Source organism: Eleutherodactylus coqui, chromosome 1 (assembly GCF_035609145.1).
Source record: "Eleutherodactylus coqui strain aEleCoq1 chromosome 1, aEleCoq1.hap1, whole genome shotgun sequence".
NCBI classification, from domain to species: domain Eukaryota; kingdom Metazoa; phylum Chordata; class Amphibia; order Anura; family Eleutherodactylidae; genus Eleutherodactylus; species Eleutherodactylus coqui.
The window spans coordinates 377,750,284-377,777,549 of NC_089837.1; the positions used below are offsets into that span (position 1 = coordinate 377,750,284).

At 43.7% G+C, this 27,266-nt stretch overlaps 1 protein-coding gene across 3 annotated transcripts in view; it reads right to left on the reverse strand.

Annotated features, from left to right (window-relative positions):
* Nucleotides 1-27,266, reverse strand: part of MSI2 (musashi RNA binding protein 2) — a 614,965-nt gene that overhangs the window by 507,750 nt on the left and 79,949 nt on the right. The window lies entirely within an intron of this gene.

Consider the following 27,266-nt stretch of genomic DNA (forward strand, 5'->3'; position numbering starts at 1 on the left):
GCACTTTTCGGAGCAACGAGTCTTTTTTTTTTCGCTCCCACAATAGACTCATTTGGTTTCATAGGAGAACAAAGTTATACATGACTGTCTTTTTGGCACGGTGAACTAGAGATGCGCATGGGTACATATAAAAAGAAGGGGTGCTACAATAATTAGAAACACATTTTAGTACCCAAAAATTGTGGACACCCCAAAAAATAATAAATGTAGCCTTTATTAAAAATGCACAAAATACACAAAAAGAGGGAAGAAAATCTTTAAAAGCAATTAAAGACCAACAAAAATAATAATGGCCCACATGCCATACTGCTTATAACACAGACAAGGGGGGGGGGGGGGGGGTCAAGAAACCTTTTTCCCCTCATTCGTGAATATCTGGAGACCTTGTGGACTTTTGAATATACCGTACATTTGCATCATCATTTTCTTCCCTTCAAATATGACGTTTTCATGTATTCAGTTTTCATGTTTTCGGATTAAGAATGAAGTCTTCAGACTTTTCTCTTGATCAGCAATGGTTTCTTGATGCACGTGTTATTTCTGTAGCTGGTCCATTATTACTTTTGATGGTGTGTGCAGTTTTTCATTGGTTTTCCCCCTTTTTTCTGTGTACTTAATAAGTGTTACATTTACACATTTTTTGGGGTTGCATTACTTTTTGGTGTTCCCTTTAGCCGTCTGTGGACTTTCAAACAATACTCGCTTTTCTTTAAAAGGGAATAAATAACATTTTTAGGTAAAATATTAAATAACTCTGCACGGTTTATTAGCGAGTTTGAGTTAAATGACGCGTTTCCTGCTAGTGGTTGCTGTGGGAAAGAGACTATGGCTCACCTCCATATTCAGGACCTTGGCACCTTAATGTGACCACAGATAATACATGTTTGCTGAAAACATCTTTTAGCTTAGTTATCAGTCTTAGTTTTCCCAATTCTCTACCGTTTAGGGCATTTTTTTGCTGGCGTTTTTAGTCCCTGCCAAAACTTTCTACTATAGTCTGCAGGTGACATTGACAGCTGCATGAATCATAGAAGAATGTCACATGGATCCACTTGGGAATCTATGACGTATGAGAAGCAGCAGAGGTCCAGAACAGGCAGTAACAGTACCAACATAGCCTTGATATACTTTCCACAAAAACCCCAGGTATTGGCGGTACATTGTTCCCTTCACAACGGCCCAAGGTTACTATATTTTAACATACAAGGTCTTCCCTGAATCACTGCAACTTTTAATTGTATTCACATATGATACACAAGAACAGGTGGCGTGTTATGCATTTAAGGTCCATATTAAATAAGCATTACTCATATGCAAAAGTTTATTATAACACATATGGAAGAAAGCAAGCAAAAGGCAATACAAAGCACCGCTGTGCCCCATACTCCATTTGCTAACCCCGCAAAACACCAGATAGAATGCATAGATAAACTGCATAAAGAACATATGGTATGATAAGAGCAAAGCCTAAAGAGGCACAAGTAGCCGAACCAAATATTACATCAAACACCAACCAGACCAATACAAGCACCATATTATGTGGCTATACCCAGGGAAACCGTAGAGTCCCCATGCAATACAAAGAATATCGGTGATTGGCTGAAAGAAACAGCCAATAAGCTTGAGCATTTCAAGGCTATAAAATGTTTATAAATGCAGTGCATGCACTGATTGGCTGTCTAGAAGCACATCTCTATTGCAGAATGTGGTCCATTGGCCACCAGGTGAGGACAGATCTATGTTATTTTCTGGTATACTGTGTGTTCTGTACATAACCCTAAAGAAGCTCCTGTCATTACCATAGAAAGTGATTTACATCTTCCAGCAGCTCTTTCTGGCTTTTATATAATGAGGGGTTTTGTCTTCTTCTGGATCAACACTACAGAATCATAGGCCAAAATGGATGTAATTTTTTCAGCCAAACTTATAGCCTTACTGTATGTAGAAAGTACATTTTAGGGTGACATTTTTCAATGTTAGAGCCAATTACTAGTTTTCCATAGAGTTCTGGTCTCAACGTCAAGTAATTTCAACTTACAATGGTTGCTATGGAACAAATGAAAGGGCTTTTCCTGACTTTTAGTATTGATGACCTATCAATCAATAGTTGATTGGTGGAGAACAGCTGGTCAGGTCCCAATCAACTGTTCTCAGCCACACTGTCAGTGGGGATGGAGTCAGAAGCAGACCGCTCCCTCCGCATAAGGCCGCCTGCACACAGCCGGGTCGGAGTCCGCATGCAGGATCCCGCAGCGGAATCTGACCCTGTGCCTGGCTGGTGACGCCCATGTACTTGTCCACAGTCTCCTAATCTGTGTTGCGAATGTGCCGGCCGGCACATAGATCATCAATAGTAAAGTCCAGATCATTTACTGTATCTAATTAGAATATTAAATGACACACATGCTTCCATCATGAACATTCTACAAGCAAGCAACTAAAGCATTGTAGCAGATGATACCTACAAGTAATATATACATTTCTATAGGTTTAGTAAAATCTACTTTAAGGGTATAGAGTATCTTATGATTTGAATTGGATGAAAGCGGAGTCAATCTGCCCATGGTGTCATTTTACCAAGTGTTAAAAGTTCTTCTGATCTGTCATAGATTTCTAAAAGCCACTAACTGCCTTATAGAAAGTTTAAAGAGGAAACATTTAAAAGACACCTCAGGGGCGTGGCTTGCTAATGGCGGGATAAGCAGCTCTGAGGACGAGCTCCCGGTCCGATCGCCAAAACCAGGCAAAAAAGAGGCACAAGCACCCCACAAACCACTCACCCGGCGGAATGGTGAAGAGGAGGATTCAGCCCCGCACACCGGCACCAGTGGAGAGAGAATCGGGCGGTATTAACCGCTTCTTCAACCCAGCGGCGACTGCAGCAGCGGACGGAGCGGAGGCAGACATGGAGGGAGGACGCAGGGGAGCCGCGCTCGCGCCCGCTCCCCCTCCGGCAGCAACACAACACAGCCAGACCGACGGGTCAGGAACCGCTGCAGACAGGGAAGCGCTATGGAGGGAGGGGGAGGAGGAAGAGAGCGGAGCTATCAGTGACACCGCCGGAGAGACGAGCGGGAGGGACGGAAGGCGGGAGAATGAGGAGCATCACATCAGCGGGACCCTGGACTCCCCAGCCGACAGTGCCCTGAGGGCAGCAAGGTGTGTGACACGAAAGGAGGGGGGGGAAGAGATGGAAGAGAGGGGGCACAAAGGGGGGCCCTGGACGGGAGATGCAGCAAGCCAGCTGGTCAGGGCTGATTCCCACAAGATGGCAGCCAGAGGACCCCTCCACCCACGTGGAGCTGATGGAGCCCCAGGAAGGGGAGGATCCACTCCCTATATCCACCCTCAAATGCCAGCAGACCCTAATGAAGGCAATAATGCCAATAAAGGTCCCCACCTCATGCCTCAAACCCCTTCAGGCGCAAGTCCCCACAGCAACAGGGAATATAAGGCCAACAACACGCGCAATGACCGTTCCTCCCCCCCCCAGAAAACAAGAGGAGATCGGGCCGCACGCTCCCCATCACCCAGTACGCACTCAGACGACAGCGACTGGGATTGGAAGGCCCACCTTAGAGCCCTCCCCACCAAAGCGGAAATCAATTCCTCTTTCTCACATCTTGAACAGGCCCACAAGCAAGCGGTCACACAGATTCAAAAAGATATACAGCAAATCGGGCACAGAGTTCTAGCCATAGAAGAAGCCCAAGAACAAACTAACGCTACACTTGAAACTCATAGACAAGTCATCATGTCACACTCCACTCAGATCTCCAACATTCTCACGCACATCGACGACCTGGAAAACAGGCACAGAAGGAATAACATCAGAGTGAGGGGTCTCCCAGAAGACATCACTAATGCGCAACTAGAGCAATGGGCCCAAGACTTCTTCGGTCACCTCATGCAAAGACCCCGTGACAAACCTATAGAGATCGATCGTATCCACAGGTCTCTTGGCCCCAAAAGCACCGATCCAAAGCGACCCCGGGACATCATCTGTCGCATTCATTTTTATAAAGACAAAGAGGACATTCTGAAAAGGGCCAGAGAAAAGAGGGACATATCCTATCAAGACCGACCCATTCTGCTACTACCAGACCTAGCAAAGAGAACCCTACAACTGCGGAAGGCCCTGAGACCAGTACTGGAGGCCCTGAAAGGGAAGGACATTCCATACAGATGGGGATACCCATTTCAACTGACAGCCTGGAAGAACAGCAAATCAGCTACTTTCCGCTCTCTAGGGGACCTCCCCAACTTCCTGGGAACTTTCGAGCTTCCAATGATTTCCATTCCAGAATGGCCGGCCCCGCCGTTCCTGCCAGCCCAACCAACAACAGAGGCTTGGCACACCGTCGGCTCCACACGCAAACGGAATGACCGCAAACCCAGATCGCCACCAAGATGAAGACCCCACATCTATTACCAAATAAAGGTCCCCTGAGCCCCGAGTGGACCGGGAAGAGGAACACAAGACACCTTTTGATGGACATCCAGCAGAGTCAACCCACCGCAAGCGGCCTGGGGGCTTGGGAACTCCTCCCCCACCACCACCAACCTGGGAGTCTTGAATCTATCTTTCCCTCTGCTCCCGCCTCCTGGGTCTATACCCATAGCTAACTAACACCCGCGGGCATCGCGTCTCCTCTCCAAACCCAAATCTAAACCACCTGTCTTACTACAACACTATAACTAACCACGACACACCATGCCTCTCAAAACTAATTTTCTTTTTCTCTTTCATTAGTTAACCTGGTTCTTATCTAGGTCCCCCTCCCTATCCTGGCAGGGGGACACCTGACCTATACAAGCGACGACTGGGGGCCCCCTGCCCCGCTATTGTCAACTACTGCCTCCACTAGGTCGGACGACACCTTGTGTGGTCCAACACCCGACGAAAACCGGGAATGACCTACCTTGTTCCGGGCCCCCCCGGATGTACAGTCTGTTTTTGTATTTGTACCCCCTCCTTCTTTCCTACTTTACCCTCCCCTAGGCTGTCAGTGACCAACGCTCTCCTTCCGAAGAACGACAATGGATAGCCTAACGATTTGCACCTACAATGTAAGAGGCCTGAACAAACCCTCCAAAAGAGGACAGATACTTAGACACCTCCATAAGAACAAGGTCACGATTGCGCTCCTACAAGAAACCCACTTCACTCGGAACAGCACCCCTAACTGTAAGTCCAAACTTTATTCTACATGGTTTCATAGCCCCCACCCAGAAAAGAAAGTAGGCGGCACTTCGATAGGAATACACAAAGATCTCCCCCACCAGGTCATCGCCTCTGAGATAGACCCGGATGGGCGATTTGTGTTTCTTAAAATCTCTGTCGGCACCAGAATCCTAACCATTGCAAATGTCTACTTCCCCAACCAAGCTCAGGTTCCGTTTGGTCTCCGGACTTTGGAGGCCCTTACGACCTTCGCCGCGGGTTCCCGGATAATCCTAGGAGGGGACTTCAACCTTTGCCTCGACCCCGCCCTGGACTCGGCAGCGGGTAAGTCCGGAGTCTCCTTTTCAGAGCTCAGAAAACTCAAGAGAGCACTAATCTCCCTAAAACTAGTAGACCTTTGGAGGACCCTACACCCTAAAACCAAAGACTTTAGCTTCCATTCATTAGCCCATAACAGCTATAATCGCTTAGATTATCTATTCATCTCCCACGACCTCTTAGACCTATCCCCAACTAGCTCAATCGGGATCTTCCTCTGGTCCGACCACGCTCCGGTCCTGGGGTCACTACAGGGCCTCACAGATAGGAGAGGTGGCCAATCATGGCGCCTCAACGATAATCTCCTTAAAGACCCTCTTTGCTTAGAAGAGGTTAAACAAACGATCCAGCACTTCATGACGGATCACATACACGACCCCACATCCCGACCTAACCAATGGGAGGCCCTAAAATGCGTCATAAGAGGGGTTTTCATCTCCCACGGCGCGCGGCTGAAGCGAGAACGGTCGCAGGGGTTGAAAAACCTGTTATCCAGACTAGGTAGATTAGAAACAGCTAACAAGAACGCACCCTCCGAGGCACTTAGAGCAGACCTATCAGACACGAGGAACAAAGTGCTCTCTATCCTAGAACAACAATCGTTATGCGCCAGGGATAGATGGAGGGGTAGCTTCTACGAACAGGGAAACAAATGCGGGCGAATGTTGGCCGGGACCCTCCACCCCAGGACAACCACCCCTTACATACCCTCCCTCAACTCCCCCTCTAAGGGAATAATTCATGCTAATAAGGACATTTTAGAATGTTTCATGCAATATTACCAAAAACTGTATAATTTACAGGGAGGGGGGGCTGGCACGCAGTCTCAGGCGATGGACGACTACCTGGACAGGTTCGCCCCGGGTCTTATCCCAGAGGAGACAGCGACCAGTCTAGAAGATAATTTCTCCGAGGAAGAAATAAAAGAGGCAATCCAAAACCTCAAACTGGGGAAGAGCCCTGGCCCGGATGGGTTCACCCCCCGGTTCTATAAAGTGTTTGCGGACCTCATATCCCCATCATTAGCTGAGACCTTCAACGCTATCTCTGGATCGTGCCCCTTCCCGCCTCAGGCTCTCCAAGCAACTATCACCATCATCCCTAAACAGGGGAAGGACCACACGCTCTGCTCCAATTATCGCCCTATATCCTTATTAAACATCGATACCAAAATGTTCTCCAAAATCTTAGCTTCGCGCCTGAGGCCCCTCATCTCACCCCTGATCAACCGTGAGCAATCTGGTTTTGTCCCGGGCCGGGAGGCAAGGGACAACACTATAAGAACAATATCCCTGATTTCGCGGGCTCGCCTTTCGGGAATCCCCCTGTGCTTAATGTCAGTAGACGCAGAAAAAGCGTTCGATAGGGTTCATTGGGGGTTCCTGGAGGCGACCCTGAGGAAGATTGGGCTGGGCTCCAGATTTATTGACTGGATCATGGCCCTCTACCGTGAACCGTCAGCCAGAGTCAGAGTAAATGGGGCCCTATCCCCACCATTTAAAATAAAAAACGGGACAAGACAGGGCTGCCCCCTCTCCCCCTTTCTGTATGTCCTGGTCATGGAGTCTTTGGCCAACGCCCTAAGAAACAACTCAAACATCCAAGGGGTACGGCTGGCCTCCGCCGAACATAAACTTTCCCTGTTCGCAGATGATCTCCTAATATTCATCACAAACCCTAGGGTGGCCCTCCCAGTTGCCCTGGAAGAATTCGAGAAATATGGGAAAGTCAGTAATTTCAAAATCAATGTGAGCAAATCTGAAATCCTTAATATTTCAATTCCCCCAGAGGTGGCCTCGGCCGTTAGCAAATTCTCTACCATGAAGTGGAGGAATGACCACATCAAATACCTCGGTGTAAATATTACCAGGGATCCCAAAGACCTCTTTGAAGCTAATTACAAGCACATGCTCGATAACCTCCGAAAGGACTTCACCAAGTGGAAATCCCTTACCCTTTCGTGGCTAGGGAGAATAAGCGCTCTAAAAATGGATGTCCTACCTAGGCTCCTGTATCTCTTTCAAACACTACCGATAAAAATCCCAAATCTATACATGGCCAAGCTCCGCAAGAACTCACTAGAGTTTGTCTGGGGAGGATCTAAACCGAGGGTTAAATACAAGACTCTTATCAGAAGGAAGGGAGACGGAGGGTTAGGCGTACCCTGCTTTTCCACATATTATAAGGCGGCTGTGTGTAGATGCGTCCTTGACATCATACATAATAATCCAACCAAGCTTTGGGTAGACTTAGAACGGGAAGAGTTCCCTGCACTGACAATGGGCTCCTTTTGGCTGCACCCATCAAGGGCGAGAGAGTCGGATCTGATCCCGCCCTTGTTGAAGCAGATCTTGGAGGCTTGGAACGGGTTCGCCCCACATTTGGGCCTAGTGTCCCGCCCAGGCCCTCTCACACCGATTACAGGCAACCCAGAACTACCGGTTCTTCTGAGGGGCACTACGCCCTTCTCAGTGGGGTTCCCACCGCAGCTGAGGGTCAGGGACGTGGTGTCAACTTCAGGGGTCCGACCAATGGGTGAGCTACTGGAGGGGGGTGGCCCCAGGACTGGAGTGTGGTTTCAATATCTACAGATTAGACACTTTGTCCTGTCCTTGGGTCCTCTGACCTCCCTACAGGCCCCTCTCTCACGCTTCGAACAATTATGCACCTCCCCGCCCCCTAACCCAGCCAGGGTCTCGGCTCTATACAGCCTCCTCCTGGAAGAAGAGACACGGGAGGACCCACCGGGCTTTGTGGTGAGTTGGGAGAGGGAGCTTGGGAAAAACTTCCAGGACGACGTCTGGAAAAACGCCTTTACATTAACCCATTCAATGGCAACTGCCTCCAAATTTCAAGAAACCAATTATAAGATACTATCTAGATGGTACAGAACCCCGGCACAGCTAGCCAGAATATACCCGCGGACTCCGGACGCCTGCTGGAGATGTCAGGGCGGGAGGGGAGATCTCACCCACATTTGGTGGTCCTGCCCCCTGGTCATGCCCCTGTGGCAAGAAATCACAAATCTTTACAATGCAATCTACAAAGACAATGTGGCCCTGACGCCCGAGGCGGCCCTGTTGTCCATAGTCCGGGGACCTATTTCTAAATCAAAAAAAAGCGTCTTCAGATTTTTCCTGATAGCCATGAGACAGAATATACCAAGACTCTGGAAGACAACTTTGTCTCCCACGAGGACTTCTTGGCTGGAAATCATGGATAACATTTGCCACATGGAGGACCTGGGTGCCGCAGACAAAGGAAACTCCCCAAAATACTATGCCGCCTGGACGGCCTGGATTGTGTTCAGAAATTCCCCTGACCTAAAGACATGGCTTCTTACAGGTACACTACCCTCTTAATCTAAAATAGACGCTCCATTGTCACGCAACTTCTGGAATCCGATACGGGGCACAGGTCGCTGACAGCCGTCCCCCTCCCCCCCTCTTCGTTACATCCCCTAGACCCCTACCCCTTGCCTTTCCTCACCCCCCCCCATCTTATATTTCTGTTACTACCAGTGTTTTCACAATGTTGCAACACCAATTTTACCAGGCAGTAGCCTTAGTTATAAAGCTTCCGGACCGTTGGCGACAGCGTCCGGTGGGGCTGGCACAAAGGTTGGCTCACCCTGCCTCCCGGCCACCACACCCTGTCCAACAGGCTGCCCAATTTTCTGCACTGTATCGCAACTCTTTGCCATTTTGTTGATGATGTAACATGTTTCTTATTATAAAATCAATAAATACATTTTGAACCATAAAAGACACCTCACAGCCAAAATGACTTTCTGAAACCACGACACTTCTCGCTATATCCAGCTCAAGACAAGGGCCCAGTAGGAAGCTAATAGTCTCTGCATATTTTATGTTAAAATGTCTTGAGAATCTCATTAAAGCCAGGCTGCTAATAGACAGTCTTACCCTTTTGAAGAATTATTTTTGCGTCATGCAGCAGGAGTTATATTTAGCATATAAGGTGCAGACAAGCAGCTGGGTATTCGGGGAGCCAAAGTTTCACTGCCTCACCCGCTCATGAACTCAAGTCGGATACACAATCAATAGTTCGTTTCCTGTCTCGATCCCCAGTTTCACCCTTTATAGGATGGATAGGTAGGAAAGTGCAGTCTGGCCAGGAATCATTAATCATTTCCGGGGCAGAACAGCTTTCATCTCCATTGTCTTAACATACAGTCTGGCAGCAGATGAATCCTTCTGCTGCTGGAATGATTTCTCCCCCTCTGGCACAGTTTTGATATTACTCTTTAAAAGAATACACATTGCATTTTTACAACTTTACTAAATGTTCCAATTCCCTTCAATGGGAACTTTGCTTGTAATCTCAATCCTGGCCACTGCAGTGGGAATAGAGCTTTTGTGCTACCCCTGGGCCAGAAAACAACTGATCAATGGGGGTCTGGGGCAGTGAACCACCACCAATCTACTATTGATGGCCTACCCTGATGTTAGGTCATCAATACTTTAACACTGGACAACCCCTTATCACGAATTATCAGCAAATATGAAACACTGAGTTGCTATCTTCTGTTTGGTGAAGATTTTGATGCGGATCCACAGGAGATTTCATCCTTCCAACTAAAGGGGTGAAATTTGCTGTGTATCATCATCAAAAACCAATGGTGTGGATTTTGACAAATAAAGAAAATCACGAATCAAGCTGCCCATAGGGAAGCATGGGCGTCTGCAAAATAATTAAAGCATGCGGATTTGTTTTGCGGAGCTTTCGGTCCGGAAAATATATCGCAGTATGCTCCGTTTTTGTGCGGTTCCTGCCTGGTTGGCTTCCATTGAAGTCAATGGAAGCCGTCCGATCAACGCACACCCTCAGCTGACACTGTGGATGTGTCGTGGATCTTGTGGGAAAGCAGATTTTAAAAACCACAAACTGTACTGTGCATGTCCGCGACGGCGAGCCATGAGAACCGTGCCCAGTACAGCAAACCCGGAATTGGAGAGATCCGCACGGATGCCGCTGCTGGGAAAATACAGGTAAGCAGGGTTCACTGGCTGCGGGCAGGGCTAGATTTCGTGTGGGATTGCCTGTATGGAATCTGACCCACCTATGGACACTGAGCCTAAGGCATGATTTTAATACATTTTTGGACTGTCATATAGGCTGCAGCTCACAACTAGGATACTTTTTTGATAAATTGTAACATATTCGTTTTCTGCTAAGAAAAATGATGTAGCATGGAATGTTATTTTTCACTTAAAAATTGGTATTCTAAGCCTTTCAAATGTATACGCCAAAGGGCTGGTACCATCCTTAGGATGATCATCTGCAAATCAATGGCGAAATGACAAGATAAGTTGGTATGCACCAAAACATGGTAAAACCATAACTTTTTGGCTGCGGAATATGTTGGCGCTATATAAAGATTATTCGAGTTTTTAGCTGTTATCTCCAGACCTATTGAAAATGTTGAAATGTCCTTGCAGAGTTAAATACATACCGCCTATTTCAAGCCTAAATCTGTTTACTCCCCATGAATAGAAACTACCTGAGTTAAGCTGTAGCTCAGATGACACAGCCAACAAACAGCTTCTTCTTGGCTACCATTGTAAAGGTTAAGCCTAATCAATATCACAATAAAGCACTCCTGAACATACACTCGGAATAATCAGGACCAAAAAACAAACACTATTCTCAATATTTGGTGCCAAAAATGTGCTCTACTGTAAACGCAGCCCTGGGAGACCTTCAGACCAAATTAATAACAAGAGCCACGTCTTTGTTCTTGTACTGTTGTTTTAAGGAAAATCTAGTTTAATTGGTTTGTTTAAGAAGTCGTGTTCAGTGCTCGTTTAACAGCAAAGGGTAATTGGATGTGGCGGTTGCATCCAATTGCAAAGCAACAACAAAAATATATAGTGAAACTTATTAGTGAGAAGAAAACCACACAATGCTACCAAATGACCAAGCCATTTATGTCTTCACCCACAGCCAAATGTATCCGTAAGAATCCTTAGGATGCAATAAACCTGCTCTAGAAATATAGCTTTACCAGGAAAGATAAACTTATGACATCATGGACTGTAGAAAAACGGTACCTTTACCGGATCTCTGCACATCGATGGTCCTCCTAAACCTTTAACTGGCTCCTGCTCCGCAGGCTACAAATTGTACACCAAGCTACTTCTCAACAAGTGGTTGCCCATGTCAGACATCATAAAGCATAGCAGGCATTATTTTCTCATCTTAGCAAAAAACCCTAAACTCTCAGTTCCATCATCGCCAATCTGTCCACAGCCAATGTGATGAATACAGTTGGACACCAATCATCTCGGTTTCTTTCTGCAGCAAATGCCATCAATTATTTCTGTGATATGGAATAACGGAAGAAGAAATCATGGTTGGCTAGTGTTGCATCACATTACCTTCAGCAATTAATGACTCCGATACAAGGAAATCAGTTAGTGTAATGCAGCTCTTTGTTTTATGACCTTGAGGCAGGTTAGGGTTTGCAGGAGATCACTGCAACACCAGGAAGAAACATCTATGTAGCTATATTGGATTTAGTGATGTGTCAATTTCACAGGGCACACAACATTTTACAATATAACTTATGATTAGCCCAACCACAACTTGATTTCGGTTGATGAAAATGAAATATCTAAAGATTAAAGGGGTTGTCTCGCGGCAAACATCAAAATTTTACATTACCCCATTCCCCCCGTCACCCCCCTGGCATAAAATAGCATTTTAAAGCGGTTTTTAAACTGCTTGCTACTCACCGATGTGATGAAAGATGAACTTATAAAATCTTCTCCCAAGATGGCCGCCAGTCCTTTCCCAGGGATGCACTGCGGTTTTCTCCCATGGTGCACCGCGGGTCTTCTCCCATGGTGCACCATGGGCTCTGTGCTTTCCATTGCCGATTCCAGCCTCCTGATTGGCTGGAATCGGCACACGTGATGGGGCGGAGCTACGCAATGACGCGTAGAAGGGGCGGAGCCAGAACGCCGCTCGTGCCCGGTCCGACCAGAAGCAGAAGACCGCACAGCGCAAGCGCGTCTAAAAACGCCAGAAGACATCAGAATTAGACGGAGCCATGGAGACGGGGACGCCAGCAACGGAGCAGGTAAGTGAAGAACTTCTGTATGGCTCATATTTAATGCACGATGTATATTACAAAGTGCATTAATATGGCCATACAGAAGTGCTGAACCCCACTTGCTTTCATGAGACAACCCCTTTAAGCCACGAAAGTCCAAAGCTGGTTCCTAAATTTAAGGAACTGTACCCGTGCCAGATATGGCTGCATGAACCACATTATCTATCTAGCTCTCTCTATATCTCGATCGATCTATAGATACATGTACATACACACACAAACACATAAGTCTATCTATCTATCTATCTATACACACACACATACATATACATACACATGCACACACAAAGATCAATAGATTGAGGGCTCCTAAGGCTAGGTAAACACGTGAGTTACATCCACAAAACACGTTTTTTTCCATACAGGTCACTTTTTTCTCAGTATGACATATATCTTTTTCACACCTATAAAACAGCAAACAATACAAATTTTTATTTCCACATTTAAAATTTTTTTGGGGGAGTCTCTTCCATAAAACTGAGCAGAATAGTGCATAGTGTGAGTTTTTTTTCCATGCAGCCCATGTCTGCATGAGAAGACTCGGTAGGGTGTGTTATACCATAGAAAATTATGAGTCCTTATGCTGTTCGCGTGTAATTGGGGTTTTTTTGGTTTTTTTCTTAAGGAGGCCTTAGTGAAGTGTTTTATGGTATTGATGTCTATGTTTAGTGATTTAGGGCAGTCCCACCCATATTCAGCTACTCGTATTGCAGGCATCAGAAATGTAGTCATTGCAGGACATTTTTGTTTCTTAACCCTTAAATGCATATTTCAGCTCCTTTAACAATGGCATGCTATCATGCGGCATGTTTGCCTTGATCAGTCCTTTAGAAGGTTTCTAGACCTTAAACAAGTATTTAAAGCCAATCCTTTACTGTAATTAAACAATCAATAGGACATGAAACATTTTCCTCTGTAACACTGAGCTATGTGTGTAGTTCTGCATAGCATGCACAGCAGAAACAGCTGTAATCAAACCACTGAACGAACACATCCCAGAAGACTACCCACGTCTGAGTGATTTTACAAGCTTTCACTACTAACTCAACATCCCAGGACCAACCACATCAAATCAGCTTGTCACAACTCATCAAAATGGAGTAACAATCTCCATAACATGTTGCCACAGTTATGGTTCAATCAAATCTTCCTTCTCCGAGGATACATGCAAACCATTGTCACATTCCACAGAGACCTCCCCTTGGCTGCGTTCTCATATCTTCCCTCCAAATATTATTTCTGGAAAAGCAGAATCTTAAAGCGAATTCTAAGCCATCTAATTAGAGAAGCGCGCTTCCCAGCCCTTCGCAGACGAGACAATTTTCTTCCAATATAGCATTACTATACAGAGTTTGTTGTGACATGCACATTAAACAAAGTAACATTAGATGTGCCTTGTGCCTCCTTCTTTCTAATCAAAACCAACAAGAAAGTCCCAAGCTCTAAGATTACAGACAGGCTACAACTTGTAGATTTTCTAATGGAACCTTCATGCACCCAGCCACAAAATGAAAGGCTTTCATTGCCATTTAATATAATCAGATGAAGAAAAATTGAAGACGTGCAATGGCTTTCTTCAAGTGTCAAGATGGTCATATACATGGGATTTCAACTGGACAACAGACACGTAAACATTCACACAACTGTTGGCTATGCGAGAGAAAAACACAACTCTTATGTGCTTATGTTTTATATTAACAGATATGTTTGATTGCCAAGTAAAAAGTATCCAACACAACCGAACTGGGTGATTTTACACCTGCGTTGGGGGATCACGCTTTTCTGCTCCGTTTGGAGATTCATTCGATTCCGACAACTCCTTCTAGGGGCTTGATTTTTATTTAGACAATGAGTGTATATAATTATTGGGGAGGGGTGGTTAGATCTCTCCTGTCCATAATATTTATGTCTTGCTGCAGCCAGGTGTTTATCATATCTGATTGGTAATAAAGAATGACTTACGCTGTGGGAGTACCGCGATTCAAAACAAAAAAGTGCCAGCGAGTGATTGTGTTTTTCCGTGCAGATTCCTGGGGTCTCCATTCCTTGATATCAATGGAGCCCTCCCGCGGCGTAAATCCGCAGTAGAATAGAACATGCTGCAATTTTTTCCCCAGTCACGGAAATCAGTGGTAGTAATCCGCATGTGTGCGTTGGCAGGCAGAAAGCCATTAGCTTCAATAGAACCTTTCCACTCCATCCGTGGGCATTCACCTTTAGACGAATGGAGATTTAGAAGTCCTACATTGGTTTTGACACGTTTTTCAGCTTTACGACTTTATCACCAGCACACTCACTAGGGTCTTTTTATCTGACCAGAACTACAAGACCAGACAGACATGGCGCTGTTTCTGGAAAAAGACTAGATCATTTTTTCTAGTCCTGGACAAAGCCCTTGACTTGTTCAAACGAGCAATCGTTCATTCGTTTACATTCACTTTATAAGTGACTGAGAACGACTGAATTATCAGTATTTAAACTGAACGCGCCAACAATGATTTTTATGCCTGCATAAAATGAACAACGAACAAAAAGGAAACAATTTATTTTTTGGTTGTTCGATCGTTGGCTGAGTTTAAACTGAACGATTATATTGGTCATTTGCTCTCGTTTGAACGATAATAGTTTCGTGTAAAAGGGCCTTTGCTGTTGCATCGAAGTCGCTCGACTATCTAAGGATGTGAGTTGATAGCATTTTTTTTTTTTTAATCCTGAGTCTGTCACGTGTCCCACAGTCTAAATTGTACGTGATTTGCAAACACACTGCAAATGAGTCAGTGTCGCACGTAACTTACATTGAGCCGTATGCCCAAAAACTCACTGTGTAGATCTGGCTCTATAGCCGACATATCTGATCCCTTCACTGTGTTCTGTAACAGATTAAAACGGATTTCTTTGGAGCACTCCATATCTGGCATGTATTTCAGAAGACAACTGTTAGATGAATACATCCATCATGGTCGAACATACTCTCAGATGCTCACAACAGAACAACCTGCCACAAATAAATACAAATTACATTAGCAAACGAACACAAAGATGCAGCTGCACTCTCCTGGAGCCGATGTATGCAAACATGGAATGTTTTATCAGTTTACATTGCATTACTGCTATATTTACACAATTTAGGTTATTAACGCACATTTTGATCAAATTATGGGAGCTCACCACCCATGACAGTAATCTCACTCAGATTAGAACCTACACTAAAGGCTCATTTACACGAAGCAATGATGGCTTAAAAAAAAAAAAAGAAAAATCGCTTAAACAACAGATTGAGTGATAGTTTTGAGAGATCATCTTTGCATAACTCTAATTAGTTACTTAAGAGTTGTGCAGGTGGAGCGGGATACTACCACAATAGCTCAGAGAACAAAGCAACTGTTTTGTATATGCAAACAGCTGCATGGTTCTCGGAGCTTTCAGCTGCTATCCTGCTGAGAAACTGCCAGTGGGATACCAGCTGAAAGAGAAAATCTGATGAGTCATCGGTGATTTCTAGTTTGCTAGAATAGTGCATGATGGCCGCGCATTTAGACGCAACGATTATCACTCAAAAGATGGCTTTGAGTGATAATCGTTGTGTCTAAATGGGCCTTAAGGCTAGTTTTACACGGTCTATCGCGATTTTGCCATCAGAAAAACGCGTCTTTGTTCCCGTGATTTTTGTGCGCCAGTGATGCTTTAAGAGCATTTTACATGGGACAATTATTGGGAACAAACATTCCCCCAATAGCGACCCATCAAATTGTGCAAACCAAGATGGCTACACCACTTCATTGATCCCCTGATGCACACTGCGCATTGGTAATGCGCCGGTAGCCTAAGGCCTCATGGCCACGGGCAAAAGAAAAATTAAAATCCGCAGCGGATTTTAACTCTTCTCCCGCCCGCGGATCCGCACCCCATAGGGATGCATTGACCACCCGCGGATGGTCAATAAAAGGGAATAAAAAAAAAAAAATGGAGCATGTAAAAAAACGCGACATGCTCCATTTTCGTGTGGGTCTCCCGCGTGGACGGCTCCCGCAGGCTTCTATTGAAGCCTATGGAAGCCGCCCGGATCCGCGGGAGACCTAAAATAAGAATAACTTACCCGCAGCGGGCTGGGCACGTCTTCTCTTCCTCACGGCTGGATCTTTCTTGCTTCGGCTCGGCGGATGTGCCCGGCGCATGCGCGCGGCATGCCGCCGACGTGCCAAGTTCATCCGCCGGCCGAAGAAAGAAGATCTGGACGTGAGGAAGAGAAGAGGTGCCCGGCCCGCTGCGGGTGAGTTAATTCTTTTAAATTGTTATTTTAATGCCTCATGTCCGCGGGGCAGGAGGGACCCGCTGCAGATTCTCCATGTAGAATCCGTAGCGGGCCTGATTTTCCCCGTGGACATGAGGCCTAAGACACTGCATGCTGCTCTGATTGGGCAGTGCTGTACACGTAAGCAGGACTGGCCAACCAAAGCCGCGTGTAGTGTCTTAGGCTACCAGTGCACCATCAACGCGCAGTGTGCATCGGATAGTCAGAGAAGCGGGTACAGGCATCTTATGTTATCCGGGAACAGAGGGCGCTTTAAAAATAACAAATGATTACATGTTGGTATCTTTGTACCGATTTGCTTTTGCATTACAGCCGCAGCAGATTTGCACCTGCATATTTATCTCTCTGTTAGGAGGTGCTGACTAACTAGCTTTTACAAATGATTAAATATACACATTTTTCAGTAGTAACTTCGTGTATGACCTACAGGCTCCTTTTCTGCATGAAAGCTTTGTCCATGGCAGGAATAGTTTGTTGTGGTAGTAAAGCCAGTAATGCAGAAAGCATCCTAAGGGCATGTTCGCACAGGGCAGATTTGCAGCAGATTTACAGTGCGGACCCACCACACGGAAAATCTGCATCATTTCGAAAGCTCGTCCACATGTTGCGGAAAAAAAACTGCACAAAACCCATGCGGAAATGGACACACAGTACGGAAGTTAAATCCTCAGCATGTCCATTTTAGCGCCATTTATGCCATACATGCCCTTAGGCAGAAGCACATCATCAGCGGTCAGTTTCGGAGACAAGGGGATAGTTGTGACAATCCTTAGGCGCTACAAAAATAAAGAGGACAAAGCTATTAACAACGTGTTCACATCTCATTCACTAGGAACACAACATTTTGTCAACATTCATTTTTTAAGTAAGAAAATTAGCAAGTGCTGCTTTTCAATGAGGATGGAGAGAAATTGGCAGTCCCCCAAGGGGAATACTTCCATACCCAGCTAATGCACTGCTTATGTAAAATTGTCTTGAATACAGTATAATAATTATCTGCGACAAGAACAGGGAATAATCCTATTGATTTGAAGACAAGAGAGAATCCTGTCAATGCCTTTCTAGACAAAAGTGATAAACCATATATCTGCCTGGTGGCTCCAGCTATAATATCCAGGGCAGTGCCAGGTCATGTTTTATGCAGATTTTAGTCATTTGGAGATTTAATGTCTTTTGGTATGGAACGGATATATGAGAGATATAGCCAAGGAAAGGACACAAGAAAATATATCGTTTCCTACGATGTCTGCTTTTCTAATCTGTTAAAATATAGATACAAATATTTGAAGGCAACTTTACAGTGTTGATAAATGTCCAAAACGATATTGTATAGTACATGTTTGGCTAAAGCAAATGAGATCGCTTGATGATATAACGGCTCATGGATAACCCTGACTGCAAATGTTATATAACTGGAGGCTGAAAGTTCTTTCAACAAACAATAAAATAAACAACTTCCTCAGAATCGGTATAAAAATAAAAAAATCAATCTTGGTATTTGTATAGCACCAATTAATTCTGCAGCACTTTCAGGTAATTTATTTATTACCCCCCAGCAAGCTGGTTACTCATTTTGAGCCAGTTTGAGCCAACTACTTGAACCATGAGGAAATTGAACTTACAACCTTCAGGTCATGAGCGAGAGCTGCATTTCTGCTGCCTTAACTCTCTGCGCCACATGAGGCTTTAAAAGGGTGTAGAAGGGCAGTGAGCTCTTGCCATTGATAAATCCAACCAGAAAACGACTGACAATAGAGCAAGCAAGAAAATCTCATCTCAATCACAGCCCCATGTCATAATTTTCTAAGAGGAGAAAAAGAAGAAGAAAAAAAGTCGCTGTGTAGCTCACAGACTTAATTTTTTTTTACACCTACCATGAAATTTTATGAAGATTATTTCATATCAACATCCAGCTCTGCAAACTTCTTTAGGGAAGAAGTTGTGCAACTTGTAGAATTAAGATGTTACTCCTCAAACCTAAGACATTTTTTAAAATTACCCATTCAAAGGAAAAATCCTCTCCATCTCCCGATTAGGTAATAAGCCACCATTTGAGCCCACTACTATTTACATTTTAGTTCTAATGCCTCACAGAAAACTTTTTTAGCAGCAACGACCTTGACTTCTGACAAGTGACCATACAGAGTGCATAAAGTTTATGTAACCTTCTTCACAAGCAAGAATATGTGTAAACTGATCTCAATTAATGTGCATGGCCTGCATTAAGTAAGCCACCAAAACAGCATGAATCCAATTAGTAAGATGTTAAATTAAGAATCTACCAGGAGACTTCCAGTGAAGACATCTACACACAAGAGCGAAGAGGAAGAAGCAGCTTGCATAGAGAAAAACTGCTCACATCAGTTTTCTGAGAAACACTTCACTCTCTATTGCCTAAAATAACAAAGATGGTTTCAAAACTAGAAGCAAATGGAGAGGATATTTTGTAGAACAAGCTGTTCTGAGAGAAACTTCTGTGACCATCACAAAATAAACCACCATCTATACATCCTGATCATTCCAAAAGAGTTGGGACGCAGTGTAAAATGTGAATAACGGTTAAGAAAAAAAGAATGCAATGATTTGGAAATCTCATAGCAATATTATATTCACAATAGAATACATATCAGAAGGTGAAAGTGAGACATTTTGCATCTCATTAAAAAAATTATTTACAAGTTGATAGCAGCAAAAACATCTCACAAAACCTCTAAGAGGTAACAAAAGGCTGGAAAAGTAAGTGGTAGAAATGTAAAACAGCATCCCTAGTAACAGGGACATGGGGACACTGCTAGTTACTGCATATGATAAGAGGGATGGGCATTCACATGCTGCCTTGCAGCTAATTGGAGCAAGGCTATGCACGCCAACATGGGAAGTTTGGGAGAGGAAGTCCCAGCCAGTACAGTACTGGCTGCTTAGGACACCGCCAACTTGTATATGGATTGCAAACAGCTGAAAAGTAAAATCTGCATGGAAAACTGATTTCATAGAGCTCAAACTGGGTGAAAACAGCAGCAAAGCAGTGGCCATCGATGACCCGGGCTGGTTCTAAAAACTCAGGTACGCTATAAGCCTCCTCTCACATGTGCTTTTCCGTAGGATTCCAGTTACAGTATACAGCCCCACAAAATTTGAAATCCTAAAAATGTCTGTTTAATCATAATAAATTAATACATACAACCATGTCATTGTCAGTGAAGCCATCATGTAATTAGTCTTCACAAAGCAAAATAAAACACACTCTATTTGACTGGAATGAAGGGATACGAAAGTCTCCATCATCTGCGGTAGCAGAAGGGTTAATACATCTCACACAGCTCAGGGCAATTAACATAAGCAGTATTTAATAGAATAATTGAGCATGTCTCCCGTCTTGTCTAGCATGTAACTGGTCAAGAATCCTCTATTTATTAGTGACAATACAATGGGGATTATAGGTAGAATTCCGATGTGAGAACCACGGGCTCGTACGGTACAAGAGCCGGAGTCTATAGCACTTCACAATCATTTTGTTGCATTCACTCAAACCACCTGAATTGCATCTCATCCTGATAATCCCACAGGGTGTAAACTGCCATGCTGGGAAGCAGCGAGGAGAATTGTTAGTTCTGGGTAGAAGGTAGTTATACCCACTCCAGGATCCTGTTAAATAATAATACATCTTTGCAGGTACGGTTCCAATGTGGAAGGGACAGCAATGTACACACTGGGATAAAGCCTTGATGCTTAACAGGTTAATTAACAACTTGTCAATTGTACCGGAAGATGTATAATAGGATGCTTAGCACCAAGTCCGCCTCGCTATACAGCAACCATCTATCGAACGGATGCACGCTCTGTATCCTGGCACCGCTCGCATGCCATATTGGCCCGAGTTTTGGACAGGATGAAATAGCAAGAGGTTTACCGGGATTTTCAAGTTGGTCTTTACATATGCATGTATGGCAAGTCTTCATTTTTGGAGTTCATTTCAATGCAGGTGCTGCTTTCCAGGTCTAATTGGATTGATGTTGCTCAATAAAAAGGCTGAAACAAGTAAGTTCGGTAACGGCCAAGCCAATTCCCTAATATACAAGCACAGATTCACACAAATGTTGGAACTAGAAATCCTTTCATGTGTGATAATAAAGACCCAAATATCACTAAGGCCATATCACGCCTGCCTCGTCACTCTGTGCAGTATTATTTTATGCAGAATAGGCATCACTTTTCCCTTATTATGTCCACATTTGAAAAAATATTGACTGCAGTGTTACCTCAAAGTCATTGCTTTTTTTTTCCCAAGCTCAGATTACTGTGGGGGCTGAAGGACAGTGACAGGACTTCATTAAATGCTGAGACTAAGCAGGAGAATTATCCAAGCACAGCAGAGACCGACGAGACACAGTTTTATAAATAAATATTACCTGCCAGCAAACAAGTACATTATAAAGAGCACCGGCACAAATATCCATGCAGTGTATCCATTAGTCACACCATTAATAATGGCTAAATCTATGGTTTTTGTTGTCAATTCAACTCATATTGGACAAAATAATGAAGGGATCTGAAGACAATCTGATAAAACTCAAAAACATCTTTGCATGGATTCTAGGTGCTCCACCACAGTTGCTGACTTGCCTAAGGATGACCATATACATCAGAGATCACTAGACACCACACAGGAGGAAACCTTCCATGCCTTTCAAAGATTAAAGCTGTAAGTTGTTGTTAGTCATTTAGTTGTTCATGACCCTCGGCGACCCTAAAGGCGAGCTCCCTTAATGTTTTTCGGTTTTGCACTGCTTCTTTCACTTGTGCGATATCCATGGCAGTACCAGCTTTAAGCCCTCCACATAAATTGTTCCATTACTTATAAAAATCTGAAAGTTTTTCCCATAAAATAAGATGCAGTTGACAAGAATCTACCACCTGCACACTATACTTGTCCCAGGAAAAAGAACAACAACCCAGCAATAGCGGCCCACCCAGAGATTAGCCTGGAGTATCAGGGCGGTCTACTGACAGTTTCTTATATTTTACAGGTCAGCCAGAGGACTTACATCTTTGGATTTCTCAGTCCAGGACTGAACGTTGGCCTTTTCTTCTTTGTGAAAGTACACCTAAAAGGAAATACTTCACTCTCTTCTAGCATTAGGAAATACTTCACTCTCTTCTAGCATTATATTTGCTCTACAAGAGGATTTGCAGGAACATTTTTTCTGTTTCCATGTTCGATAAAGTCTTCCTAAGAACGTGAAGTTTCTAGTGTGCCTCCAGTGATTATTTTGAATTCCCTAGGGTTGAGGCACCCATGGTATCATGACATTTGGTCAAGTGGCCACTTCTGGCTGACTACGACTACATCAGACTCATTCTTTCTCTCTGGCCACCTAATATCCACCAACTGTTGTTAGGTCGCTGTCCTTTTCCCAAGAACAAATACGGTTTGCAGGTCACATTGTATGTAATGTTTAAAACACATTAAAAGCTCCAGTTACATTATTTCATCAAGGGGATATTCTTATCTCACCTTTTAATTTTTTTTGCCCACCAAATTACATTTCTACTAAAAAGAAAAGTAGTAATTTCTTATTTGCATGTCTTGTATTTTCATAGCATGGACCTCATTCCCTGGTGTTTCAGCTATGTAATGATAAGTATTCAGTAAGTTGGGTTGTGATATACTTCAAACACCGCTTGCCTCTGAACGTTGGCTCCTGATGCAGCAATGTATAATATCATATTGCTGCATTGGGAATATCTCGACAATGGTGACCGTCCTCCTCCCTTCTTTACTTTCCTGTAGCTGTTGGATTACATGTTGGATGAGGTTGAGATCTTTGGTTCTATAATTCACCCCCACTCACTTCCTGGAAGAAAAGCCGCTTCCTTCACTTCTGCTCCGAGATGCTGGCTGTCCAGAGAAAGAGATGCAAGGCGCACACTTTACTATCAAAAGTTTTTCATGCTTGGCACTGTCCCAATGAAGCGAATAGGATTGATCTCAGGCTATTGCATATGCCTGGGATCTATTCTATTCACTTCCATGTAAACAAGTAGGACTACTCTTCGCTCATCCACAAGGCCAGGAGCCTCCCTATTTACTTGCATGGGGGTGAAAAGAGGTGGCCAGGTAGGGAGGCGCTCTGGATAGTCCAGCCATTCTTATAGTGAAATGCTAAGGGGGAACTTGCAAAAATCCATATGATTACATTATCCAGCAATTGAACTATTACGAAGATGGAATATACCTTTAAAACGATAAGCACAACTGAATACATCTCACAGTAATAGCATAGTACATAGCCAAACAAGGACATGTTTCCATCACTTGTGTGCTGCAACAAGCCTTATATAGATAGATAAAAAATACCTCTATGTACCAAAAAATGAATTAGACATTTTTTATTTAAAACATATAACCCACTATATAGATCAATAAGGAAGAACTAGAGATTTGTGGGTAAAGTGAGCACATCTGTTGCATTGTTACATTATTAAAGTAATCACCTGTGAGACTGGAGCCTAGCGCTCAGGTACAGCGAGCTCCATCTCCCCACAGACTCATTTACTTTGAGCATGCAGGGGAGCGCTCCAGCTATGTACGTGGATTATATTAACAGACTCATGACAAACTTCGCCTATTTTTTAATAATTGCATCAGCCCTCAAAATGTGAAAATACAAAATGTCCTAATTCACTGAAAGTCATGAAGCTCTGCAACACCCAACCACTTGGATATCTAAAAGGAAACAGAAAGCAGTGCGGTACATATATATGGCGTAAATCTGAGGAAGTCTAAAGCCCAATGTTATGGAAACAAAGCAAGCATCTGCAGCCAAGGAAGCAGCTTTTCTTCTACGGTAACTCTTTCGGCAGTAGCAGCTACTGAAATATGATGTTCGACAACAATGCCCGTACCCCCAAATGAGTTAAAAAAGGAGTTTCTAAAATAAATCCATAATAAATCAATTCATAGAGCATAGCATTCCAGGGTTCCCAGAACACAGCGCATTGTATCCGGTTGGATTAAGAAAGCCTGCCAGAGCCAATGCCATTGTGAGGTAGAAGTTATCAGCAGCCTCCAGTTTTGACACCTGGCCACTAGAGGCTGCCATGAACTACTGCGATCCTGGAGACACAGCAGGTGTGAAGTAGACACGGCCAGTGCACTGCATAGCAGCTTCACACTTAACCCTACACTGCAGCATTACATAAAGCACAGTACCATATGCTATATTTTACAGCAGGACTGCTTTACAAGCCAAACACTTCCCGGGTGGGACTGTACATGACAGCAGCCTCCAAGAGCAGAACATGTTCCAGCAATCAGCAGAAGCTCCACAAGTCGGTTTATTCTTTTTGCCATTCTGCAAAGCAATATCTGACAACTAAGTCATACGATATCGCTTGGACGGCTGAATTTCTAGTTCTCTGCAGCAAGTTGGTGTTTTTTTTCCCTTTGCTTTAACACATCATACATTCATATACATGCATGCAGCATCTCGTCAGTCCATCGACACATCTCCATTCTGTAAACGTAGACCGACGTGAACACTAGGAATTTGCAAGGTAGAACAATGCAAGCAGATGTGGAAATCTTTTCTCTAGTTCTTCAGAAATAAAACAGGGAGGAGGACTAAAATGCTATCATCCATGAGCGAATGAGATTAGTGCAAATGCCAAAATTAACCCACTAATTGACAGAGCCTGCTAACCCAGAACAAACTGCTTTTACAGCGATTACTGTACTTTCATATGCCTCCAATCTCATTCAGAAGCATAGATAGTTTTTTTTTCACTTGGATTCCATACAAATACAACCGGAAAAAAAATCAAGGCAAGCTCTATTAAATGCCATATGTAGAGAAATAATGCTTCTAAGGTAGAACCCCACCAAATATACAGCATCCGATGGAGCCATGTATCTCCATACTAAAGGTACAAGAGCCCTAAGGAAAAGCACATAAGCATTTAACGTAAAGTAATGAATTAGTGGCGGAGTTTCAGAACCATTCGATCCAATTTCTATAACTTGAGACAAATAACCTGCGGTCGTACAACAACATGGGCTAAAAAGTTGCAAAGTTATGGACCTGGAATAACGAGGTTGAGGGTACAAAAATCCAATCAACTGGCTACATTCAGCACAGCAGAAATGATCTTATTTATGTGTAAAAGAACAAGTAATGAATATAAACATCTGCATTCAAAATATTGCCGAATTCACTGATACCTTAACAGGGTAATAATTAAAAATACTCTGTATTACATGGAAAACATTTATTGAGCCCTGGAACAATGGCATAGAAAAAGTAGAGGCCATTTAAAAAAATTAAAAAAAAAGGTTCTGCCCTCTAAAGGAGTTTGACTGCCACTGACAGCTGCAATTTGCACCATGTAAAGACTGCCCTGAAGAGCTACACACGCATAAGCCTTTTATGGTCAGTGAATACACAGCATATTCATAGACTTGGGGGGGGGGGGGGAAATCGCCTATTCCCCACGTTTTGGCCTTTCTGCCATGTTTTTGTGCATGTAACTATGCTTTGCATTTATATGAGAAACCCATGAAGGAGAAAAAATTGGGAAGTAAAACAACCACATGGGTAAAGTCCCTAAATAGTGCCTGGTCCTATAGGTTCAAAGGGGTTAAAGTAACCTGAAGTATTCTTCTTTTGGCTCTTTAAGGGGAACTAGCTGTTAATGAATGACTAGATTACATGGATTATTCCTTACTATATTAAATATTTGTACACACTGAAGGCGCACGATTTGTATCCACCCCCATTTCTCTAATATATCTACGCCTGCATACATTCGAAGGCCCATTAAAAAACACTATAGTCATAAAACTGTATTTACTCTGAATGTTTGCTTTAGCACCTAGCAGTATTGTTTGAGCATCAAATATTTCTTCCACTCCGCTCCATGCTGCTATATTCTCACTTATCTTTTCTCTGAAATCCTAAGCAAATGTTGGTCACATCCCTGGGTTTGTTTTGAAGCCATCACTGACCCTTACATGTTTGCACAGACCTGTAATAAAACTGGCTCGGCATAAATCTATCCAGCTTCTTGCCTTCTTTACCCAACTGCTATTCTTATAACTAGGAAATGGCAATCTAATCGCAAACATTTACCAACATATTTCTGTTTCAAGATGACGAAGTAGCACAAACTGCCAGCTAACAGCCTACTCGCACAACAAGCAACCTTCAGCTCTTCTCCGAGAAACGTTCAGAACGATGACTCAGGCAACAAACACAAAAGAAAAGTTGATGTTCATGGATTCTCCTCTAAAAGGAAATTTTTTTATCTTAGTAACGTACGGCTGTATTCCCATTATCATTTTTTTTTTTGCGGAGGCTTACAATGTATGTCGGGAAAGCTCTTAATGTACACATGAAACGTGTCCATAGGGCTCCATTAGTCAGACGAAGGCCTGGGATGGAAAGTCTACCACCACTACCGCAGACTCTCTTGGCTATTCCCCCTGTAGGATCTTGGCTGATGGTGAGGGCAAAAGCAGGCGAAGAAGGTGGCTTCTCTACAAAAGCTATAAAGGTTCTCCTAGGGAGGTGGATGAAGATGGAGGAAGTCGCTCCTCTGTGCAGATATTCTGGTACACCTTCAGCTATGTGGGGTCAGTGGAGGGGCCTATATAGGCAATGTATCTTACTGTACCCTGCAAAGTGGAATACATTGCAGTCTTCCATTAGAGTTATACTTCAGGAATCCTCTTCATATACACATCTGAAGGAAGACTCAAAGTATGATGTGAACCTAGCATAAGACATAAAACACTGAATGGTTGAGGGCTGACCTCTGGAACCACAACAGATCGAGAATAAGTACGAATTCTGCCTTGTTCGAATCTAATCGGTTGCTATAGGCAACACCATTGTTTTTATACATAACCAGAATGTATCTCTTTGGAGGATGGATTAGGAAATATTTTCCCAAATAAATCCAGTTGACAATTTGACAACAAAACTTAAAAACACCAATGTATAGCAAATGCTGCAAATTATCCAGATAGATTCTCTATCCTGACCCCCCCCCCTACTCCCTCCCAAATAAAGCCCAAGAACAGCCATTAGCTTGCATAACAATTCAGAAAGCTTTAGGCAGATTGTCAGTTACATTTGTTACAACAAAATACTTTGAAAAATTTGAAATAATTACCGAGGAAAGTATTCATCAATATAGATATACCCAAAAGAGCCTAAATAACCACAGACGATGCCACTTTGTGTTAAATATTCAGCTCTCTCCCATTCTCCTTGTACTGATTACACATTCAGTACAAAGGCAAACATGGACTGTAC